The 9586-nt window shown below is 46.3% G+C and overlaps 1 protein-coding gene across 1 annotated transcript in view; it reads left to right on the top strand.

Moving 5' to 3' along the window:
* SCAF8 (SR-related CTD associated factor 8) overlaps nt 1–8024 on the top strand; it is a 234198-nt gene extending 226174 nt beyond the window's left edge. Inside the window, exon 23 of the transcript XR_001889169.1 lies at nt 7632–8024. The gene's annotated coding sequence lies outside the window, so the exon portion shown is untranslated. The remainder of the gene's footprint in view (nt 1–7631) is intronic.
* Nucleotides 8025–9586: the final 1562 nt, after the last annotated feature.

Raw genomic sequence — 9586 nt, 5'->3', positions numbered from 1 at the left:
GCCTCCCAAAGTGCTGGGATTACAGGCATTAGCCACCGTACCCAGCCTCAAAACAGTTTGATTTTTGAGGTAAGTTGAAAAGGGTGCCTCCTTTTCATTAATTTGTGGGGGGGGGGGGGGAACAATTTGCCTATATTTCTATTTTTGAAAAAACTCTTTTCAAACATCCTGTTAGACCGGGCACTATGACTCATGCCTGTAATCACAACACTTTGGGAGGCCAACGCAGGAGGACTGCTTGAGCTCAGGAGTTCAAGACCAGCTTGTGCAACAAAGCAAGACCTTGTCTCTGCTAAAAATAAGAAAAATTAGCTGAGCATGACAGTGTGTGCCTGTGGTCCCAGCTACTTGGAGGCTGAGGATGAGAGGATCACTTGAACCCAGGAGATCGAGGTTGGAGTGAGCTATGATAGCGCCCCTGCACTCTGGCGGTGGGCAACAGAGCAAGATTCTGTCTTAAAAAAACAAACAAAAAAACCCCACGAAAACACTTCTTGTTAGGATAGATGTGGTGGCTCCCGCCTGTGATCACAGCACTTTGGGAGGCCAAGGTTAGAAGATCGTGTGAAGTCAAGAGTTTGAGACCAGTCTGGACGACACAGCAAAACCTCAAACTATACCAAAAACAACCCCGAAACCAAAACTTCTTGTTATTGGTAAAAGTACTGAATTTTTATATGAACATCAAAGTTAAATACCTGACTGATATGAAAATGGTCTTGTCAAATGCATGAAAAAGGACTGGTTGTCTTCAGGTGAGATGAGAGTCATAGGTTTGGAGTATTTCTGTGACGTTCTCTCATTTCAAGAGCTCCACTCAGCTGCTTCCTGTACAAACCTCCACAGAGAAATTCCAGGTGAGACCTCTGTGAACCGAGGCTGCCATGTGAATCTCTCCCATCAGGAAAACTGCACTTCTGTGCAATTTTCCAGCCTGTGCCTGTGGTCTTGCATTCTTGAGACTTTGTTGTAGATAAGAAGAAAAATTCTGTGGCCCTGGAACTGTTTCTGGATGGTTCCTCCATCTATTACTTTCTCATTATATTAGTGTCTGCCCCAGAATCCAAGATAAACTATTTTCCCATGCCTGGTGAGAGACTGTAGTACAAACGCTTGATGTTTTATTGCCATGTTATTAGAACCAGCCTCCTAATTTGCACTGTAAAATTTGAGAGAGTAAACATATGGGTATATGTCTTCATGTGTGCCAAACTCACACTGTGGGCGCGCATGCAGTACACACACACATTCCTTTTGTTACCTCTTTGAGCTCTGAATGAGATTTTGTGAGTGTGCACCTGGGGTAGATCCCTTAATATTAGGTACAAACCCCAGAGCAGCCTGCCCTGGCTTTCTCCCTCACCTGAGCATCTGAGCCCAGGGAGAATAAGTGTAAGTTCCAGCCCCTTCCTGCCCTGAGGCGTGCAAACTCGCCTGCAACCCCTACTCCGTAGCCACACATGCACTCACAGACTTAAGGGTTTGCAGAGCACATTGAGGCTCCCCTCAAAGCACATTGAGGATCCACATGGAGAGATCAAGGATGGGAGGAGTGCTGGGAGCAGTGGCTCATGCCTGTTATCCCAGCACTTCGGGAGGTCGAGGTGGGAGGATCACTTGAGCCCAGGAATTAAAGACCAGCCTGGGCAGCATGGCAAAACCCGTCTATGCAAAAAATACAAAAATTAGCTGGGTGTGGTAGTGCATGCCTGTAGTTCTAGCTTCTTGGGAGGTTGAGAGGGGAGGATCACTTGAGCCTGGGGAGGTTGAGGCAGCAGTGAGCCATGATTACACCACTGCACTCCAGCCTGGGTGGGTGACAGAACAAGAACTGGTCTCAAAAAAAAAAAAAAAAAAAAAAAAGGATGGGAAAGAGCTGCCTTGAGTAATTTCCAGATGACATTCTCTCCTTCGTTTTTTTGTTTTGTTTTGTTTTTTGTTTTGTTTTTGTTTTTTTTTTTGAAATGTAGTTTTGCTCTTGTCACCCACACTGGAGTGCAATGGCTCACTGCAACCTCCGCCTCCTGGGTTCAAATGATTATCCTGCCTCAGCCTCCCGAGTAGCTGGGATTACAGGCATGTGCCACCACGCCCGGCTAATTTTGTATTTTTAGTAGAGACGGGGTTTCTCCGTGTTGGTCAGGCTGATTTCAAACTCCCGACCTCAGGTGATCCACCCACCTCGACCTCCCAAAGTGCTGGGATTACAGGCGTAAGCAGCCGCGCCGGCCTCTCTCCTTCATCTTTGCACTTTACTCTCCCTCTTCTCCCTCTGGCGAGACATATTTCCATGAAGCCCTATTTCTTATGGCACCTTTCTTTTGTTGTTGTTGAGACAGGGTCTTGCTCTGTCACCCAAGCTGGAGTGCAGTCGCTCATTGCAGCCTCAGCTTCCCAAGTGGCTGAGACTACGGGCATGAGCCACCATGCCTGGCTATTTTTTTATTTTGTTTAGAGATGAGGTCTCACTATGTTGCCCAGGCTGGTCTTGAACTCCTGGGCTGAAGCGATCCTCCTGCCTCTGCCTTAGGATTACAGGCCTGAACCACCACGCCCAGCTCTCCTATATTTCTTTGTCATCACCTTTTCTCCCTGACAGAGCTCTAGCCTCAGGTGTCCCTCTGGTGGATGCTCCTGTTTTTCCAGGGGTCCATGTTGTGATTACGCTGAGCCAACCACACTATGCCCCTCTCCTCATAACCCAAGGCAAAGGCACGTCTGTAGGATCATTGGGCAGGAGAGAGCCAAGGTCTGTACAAGCAGCCTGGGCCCCATCATTCCTTTTTTTTTTTTTTTTTTTTTTTTGATCCAGGGTCTCACTCTGTTGCCCAGGCTGGAGTGCAGTGTCGCAATCTTGGCTCACTGCAACCTCCCCCTCCTGGGTACAAGTGATTCTCCTGCCTCAGCCTCCCGAGTAGCTGGGACTATAGGTGCCTGCTACCATGCCTGGCTAATTTTTGTATTTTTAGTAGAGATGGGGTTTTGCCATGTTGGCCAGTCTGGTCTCAAACTCCTGACCTCAGGTGATCCACCAGCCCAAGCCTCGCAAAGTACTGGGATTACAGACCTGAGCCACCACACTCGGCCCCATCATTACTTTATTCTTACCAGCTGCACTCACTGGTACTAGCAGTTCACGATTTGCCTGAGTCAATAATGATACTATAACATCAGATTCCATTGATCAAAAGAGGACCTTGTCAGTCTAGCACTCAGTGGAAAAAAAATGTTTAAGTTATTATTGTAGAAAATCTGGAGGCTTGCCAGTGGAATAAGATTTTTAAAGGATGTGCAAAAAATCTAGGAAAAGAGGCGTGAATGACCAGGGATGGATATGAGAGATTTAGTACAGCGGTAGCCTAAAATGTGCCTGTGCTTGCAGAGATGCAGAAGAGGGTAAATGAGAATTTTAAAGCTGATTTAGACAGAGTTAAAGGGGAATGGGTGGTAACGAGACCTCTGCTAGAGGTATCACACGTGCCTGGGCAGCTGTGGAGGAAGACTCATGAAGGGAGTTTAAGGAGCAAAGTACCAGGAGCCTTCCAACCCTGAGAGGCTGTGAGTCTATGAGGCCCATAGGTGTCCAAGGATGTGAACTATTAAGATAGTTCTAGAAATAGAAAGAACAGCTACTGAATAATTATCAGTAATTATTGCTTTTCACCTAAAATATGTAATGCAGCTTCCAAAATTACTGACTTTTGGCAGAGCACAGTGGCTCGCACCTGTAATCCCAGCACTTTAGGAAGCTGAGATGGGCAGGTCGCTTGAGCTCAGGAGTTTGAGACCAGCCTGGGCATCATAGTGGGAACTTGTCTCTACAAAGAATACAAAAATTAGCCAAACATGGTGGCACGTACCTGTAGTCCCAGCTGCTTGGAAAGCTGAGGCAGGAGGATCTTGTAAGTCCAAGAGGCAGAGACTACAGCAAGCCATGATCATGCCACTGCATTCCAATCTAGGCGACAGAGCGAGACCCTATCTGAAAAAAAAAAAGAAACGACAAAGAACACCCAACCAAAAAAATTCCTGATTTTATCCCTAGGATATAGGTTATTCTCTGGGAGAAACTGGTTAGTTCAATGCACTCCATCGTTAGCAGATGATAATATTCTGCACTTAAATCACTCCTTTCATCTGTAGCTCTCAAAGAATTTTATAAGTAGTAATTAATTCTCACATGTGGCTTTGAACCTATTTTCACACTTGTCAAATGGATAGTAAACAATTTCGTACCTGGGAAAAGCCAAAATACTGGAGTGGTGTCTCTCAGGCTTCCAGAGACCCATCGGAAGAGTCAAAAACCTCTGTCACCTCTGCAGACATCTCACCTGAGAGGGACCAGATGTCCAACTGCTTGTGGATGAGAGTCTGATACTGACGTCAAATAGTTAACACTTCTTCCTACCACTTATTTCTATTCAGATCTTCTGACATTAAAGTATCAAATAGGATGTGATATTTGGGAAAAGTTTTCAGACCTCTAATCACGTATGGATTTGAGAATTAAGTATCCCTTCTGCCTTTATAAAATTAGAGCTCTTCTTATATTGTTATTATTTTTTTTAGATTAAGTCTCACTCTGTTGCCCAGGCTGGAGTACAGTGGCTTGATCTCGGCTCACTGCAACCTCCGCCTCCTGGGTTCGAGCAATTCTCCGGCCTCAGCCTCCCTAGTAGGTAGGATTACAGGTGCATGCCACCACACCCGGCTAATTTTTTATATTTTTGGTAGAGACGGGGTTTCATCATGTTGGCCAGGCTGGTCTTGAACTCCTGACCTCGTGATCCACCTGCCTTGGCCTCCCAAAATGCTGGGATTATGGAGTAAGCCACTGTGCCTGGCCCAAGCTCTCTTATATTCTCTACTACACACAAACTCACAGACCAAACCTGAGCCGCCTGGAGGGTTCTGGGACAGGACGGGGCACTTTATGGCCTCACCATTTCCCACATCGCGTCCCACTGCCCTAGCCACAGCTACCACTTACCACTGTTAAAATAGTAATGGGGAATTCCTCTGGGGTCCCAGATGAAAGAAAAAGCTTCACATTATACCCTCCCACCCCTACAGTTCTGATTTTGACACTGACATTTTAATAGTTGAAAATTAAACACGACCTGGTGCCTTCATTTCCTCTCCACTCGTTCCCTTCTTAACCCCCTGCAGTCCAGCCTCCATACTCTCCCCTCTGCTGAAGCCATTTATGAAAAGTCTTCCGTGACTTTGTCGTGGAATTCCAAGAGGCATTTCTCGGGGTCATTCCATCTGAGCTCCTTCATCCTGCTGCCCACCCTGTCCCCTTGAAGGTCTCTTTTCCCTCGACGTCTGGGATGCTGAATTTCCCATTTTTCTTTCACCTCTCTGACACTTTCCCTTCTGGTTTGGAGGACTTTCCACAGGGGCCATCGGTCCTGGGGTCTCCGACCCGTCTTGTGGGATCAACTCCCGCCATCCTTATCTCTGACAGGGGTAGAGGTATCCCTCCTGATTTCCCAGATGAAACGCCCAAGAGATGGGGTTCATCCCACGCTTCCTTCCACTTTCTGCACCCCCGAGCTCATGGAGTTTCTTTTTCCTCTTGTAGCTCTCACCCCTTTACCGGCCAGCATTGTTAGTTCAGGCCCCTACAAGCAGAGTATTTTCCCCCAAACTCTTCTGTTCATGCGCATTAACTAAGTATGTTTGCATGTGCTCCCCCAGGTTTTAAAGTGTGTTTATTTGAGACATATTCCACTCTCCCAATTTTTGATTGTTTACATATTATATACTCTTTTTTTTGAGACGGAATCTAGTTCTATCGCCCAGGCTAGAGTGCAGTGGCATGATCTCAGCTCACTGCAACCTCTGCCTCCTGGGTTCAAGCAATCCTCCAGCCTCAGCCTCCTGAGTAGCTGGGACTACAAGCACACACCACCATGCCCAGCTAATTTTTTTATTTGTTCGTTTGTATTTTTAGTAGAGACAGGGTTTCACCATGTTGGCCAGGCTGGTCTCAAACTCCTGACATCAAGTGATCTGCCCACCTCGGCCCCACAAAGTGCTGGGATTACCTATAATCCCAGCCACCGTGAGCCACCGTACCCAGTCTCATATACTCTTTCTGTTAAACTAATGTGTTCATTTATTAAGTTGCTCCAAGAGTAATTGCGGTTTTTACCGATAAAGGAATGGCAAAAACAGCAATCACTTTTACATCCACCTAATAAATATGTAAAATATAAACTCAAAAATTGAGATTTATTTAAAGTAAAAAAAATCAAACTCTTTTTTTTTTTTTTTTTTTTTTTTTTGAGAAGGAGTTCTCTCGGGTTGCCCAGGCTAGAGTACAATGGTGCAATCTTGGCTCGCTGCAACCTCCGGCTCCCAGACTCAAGTGATTCTCCTGCCTCAGCCTCCCGAGTAGCTGGGACTACAGGCATGTGCCACTACACCTGGCTAATTTTTGTATTTTTAGAAGAGACAGGGTTTTACCATGTTGGCCAGGCTGGTCTCGAACTCCTGACCTCAAGTGATCTGCCCACCTCGGCCTCCCAAAGTGCTGGGATTAGAGGCACGAGCCATCGCACCTGGCCCAAATCAAAATTCTGATATATTCTTCCCATATCCCAGTGGGTGACCTTGAGCAGAGCTGGGAGGACACACCCATCAGTGAGCCTAGGGACCCAGAGGTCAGCAGCATCCTGAAGGCTTTGTCCACTGCCAGGCTGGCGCTCCTCCTTCCTACAGAGCACAGCCTCTGTGCTCATCCCTATAAAACAGTGGCTTCTTCTCCTCCCTTCTTCTGAGACCTCTGATCTCTGGGCTTTCCAGTAGAGAACAGGCAGTCCCAGCTGACCTTCAGGGAACTCCACATCCCATCACGCCTTCTGTTCCAGCCTTTGCTCCCTTCAGCACCCCGCCTGTCCTCTCCAGGTCCTGGACCCTCTGCCTGGCTCTGGGTAAGCCTAGCTCACTTCTGCCCCACCTTCCCTGTTCACGCCATCACGTTGCTCTCTCCTTCCTCACAGTTCTGTCCAATCTTTTGGCACCTGGCCACCCACTGTTACTTGACACTCTCACTCAAGCCATCTAATCACCTGACTGGATTCCGATCTCCAAGAGCACACAGTCCAGGTTCCTTCTGCATAGACTTTGAACCTGTCCTCTGTCCCTGCCACGCTCCTCAGTCCCCCTCTCAGGACGGCACCATCATGAGAGCGGCCTGAGCCCTCTTGGTGGCTGTGTTTGAACGGAGACAGCTGTGGGGACCACAGAAGCTCTGACACAGTCCGATGTGCTGATCCCACATGTACATGTGGACTTTTTTACACGTTTGTGGCAGCTTAACACTGCTAAATTCTTAAACCTACTCAAGCTCAGCTTCTTGCAAATACAATTTCCCAGAAGGTGGTAATATATTCTCCTAAAGATTTAATAGAAGAAAAGTTGGCTACTTATTGAAAAGTATGCTTTTGACTGCCAACTCAGATTATTTTAAATTAATGTTAATGCATGCAAGATTTGCTCAAAGCATCCATCTCTTTAGTGCCCGATGGGGCTCAGGGCATGTGTGTAAATCATTCAGATGACAATTTCCTGGATTGAGTGCTTGGCATTTACCTACCACAAATCAATGCGCTTATTCACAGATGGCAGCATGGGGACACTGAGGATGATTGGAGATGTTGGACACCCGCGAGCAGAATGACTCTGAAACAGTCAAAAGGCAGCAAGCCTGGAGCTTCTTCCAGATCTTCTTGAATTCTCCTTTCAAACTCACCAGCAAGTGCTGACCTGGGAATTTGAAAACAGCACACTAAAATGAAGATATCAACTCACTTCTTGGACTTTAAACTTTATGACTCTGTGGCTGGAATGCAGCCATTCAGTTATTCAAGGTGCTTCCACAGGGACCATACCATTACTGGGGTGAATAACCTTTGAGACCCCTTAGCGGGAACACACTCTTGTTTATGAAATGAATGGTTGCAGATTGCAAATGAATTTCTTGGTATTCTTTAGGAGGGGATTATCCAAGAAATTGAGTTGTTTATTTTTTATTTATTTATTTATTTATTTATTTATTTATTTTTTGAGACAGAGTTTGGCTCTTTTCGCCCAGGCTGGAGTGCAATGGCACCATCTCGGCTCACTGCAACCTCTACCTCCCAGGTTCAAGTGATTCTCCTGCCTCAGCCTCCTGAGTAGCTGGGATTACAGGTGTTAGCCACCACGACTGGCCAAGTTTTGTATTTTTAGTAGAGACAGGGTTTCACCATGTTTGTCAGGCTGGTCTTGAACTCCTGACCTCAGATGATCCGCCTCCCTTGGCCTCCCAAAGTGCTGGGATTACAGGCGTGAGCCACAGTGCGTGGCCTGAGTTGTTTAATATTTAAACTACATGTTTTTCTTGCGCTAAACTTGGCAGACTTGGTGAATGTTATAATTGTGTTCAGAGTCCAAAAGTCATTCCATAGCATATATTTCAGGTATAATGATGGTTCAATGTCCTGAACCAAGATTATCTTGGTGGCTGAGGGTGATACCTGATACTGTGGGTAGCAGGTCACACTCTCTGCAGGTTCACATTGGGTCAGGTGATGCTTTTCAGATTAACGGTTAAGTGCAGCCATCTTAGTGAGGGTTCATTGTTGAAGTTTCTCTTTGTTTCTTTATGCTTTTTAAAATAACTTACCTGCATCTCTTACACTGATTGCAAAGGGCCAAGTTTGAGACAGTGACAGACTTGAGAGAAGGCCAAAGCTATCCACAAAAAGCTTTGCTAGCTATATATGTCTTTGAGATTGTCGATCCTGTTATTCTTACAAGAGGCCCACAGAAAAAGGAAGAAAGAAGGAAAGAAAAGAAAGAAAGGAGGAGGGATGGAAGAGTAGAAGGAGAGAGGGAGGAAGAAAGAAAGAGGGCCGGGCGTGGTGGCTCACACCTGTAGTCCCAGCACTTTGGGAGGCCGAGGTGGGCAGATCACGAGGTCAGGGATTTGAGACCAGCCTGGTCAACATGGTGAAACCCCATCTCTACTAAAAATATAAAACTTAGCTAGGCGTGGTGGCACACACCTGTAATCTCAGTTACTTGGGGGGCTGAGGCAGGAGAATCACTTGAACCCGGGAGGTAGAAGTTGCAGTGAGTCAAGATGAAGCCATTGCACTCCAGCTTGGGTGACAGAGCAAGACTCTGACTCAAAACAAAACAAAACAAACAAACAAACAAAAAACCACACAAAAAGAAAGAAAGAGAGAGAGAGAGAGAGAGAGAAAGAAAGAAAGAAAGAAAGAAAGAAAGAAAGAAAGAAAGAAAGAAAGAAAGAAAAGGAAGGAAGGAAGGAAGGAAGGAAGGAAGGAAGGAAGGAAGGAAGGAAGGAAGGAAGGAAGGAAGGAAAGAAAGAGAGAAAGAGAGAAAGAAAGAGAGGAGAAAGAAAGAAAGAAAGAGAGGAGAAAGGGGAGAAAGGAAGGGAAGAAAAGTCAGTCTCCCAGAAAATCCCATCTGGTTTTCTAGCGGCTTCTCTAAGCAAGGCTTAGCTCAGCACAACCTTCCCTTCCAGCCCCCACCTCCCACTGTGGCCATTGGCAGGGGCTGTTGGGAC

Source organism: Rhinopithecus bieti, unplaced genomic scaffold, assembly GCF_001698545.2.
Source record: "Rhinopithecus bieti isolate Rb0 unplaced genomic scaffold, ASM169854v2 scaffold_1583, whole genome shotgun sequence".
In the NCBI taxonomy this organism is placed as follows: Eukaryota; Metazoa; Chordata; class Mammalia; order Primates; family Cercopithecidae; genus Rhinopithecus; species Rhinopithecus bieti.
The sequence above is the reverse complement of the archived record's forward strand: the minus strand, read 5'-3'. Positions and strand labels throughout refer to the sequence as shown.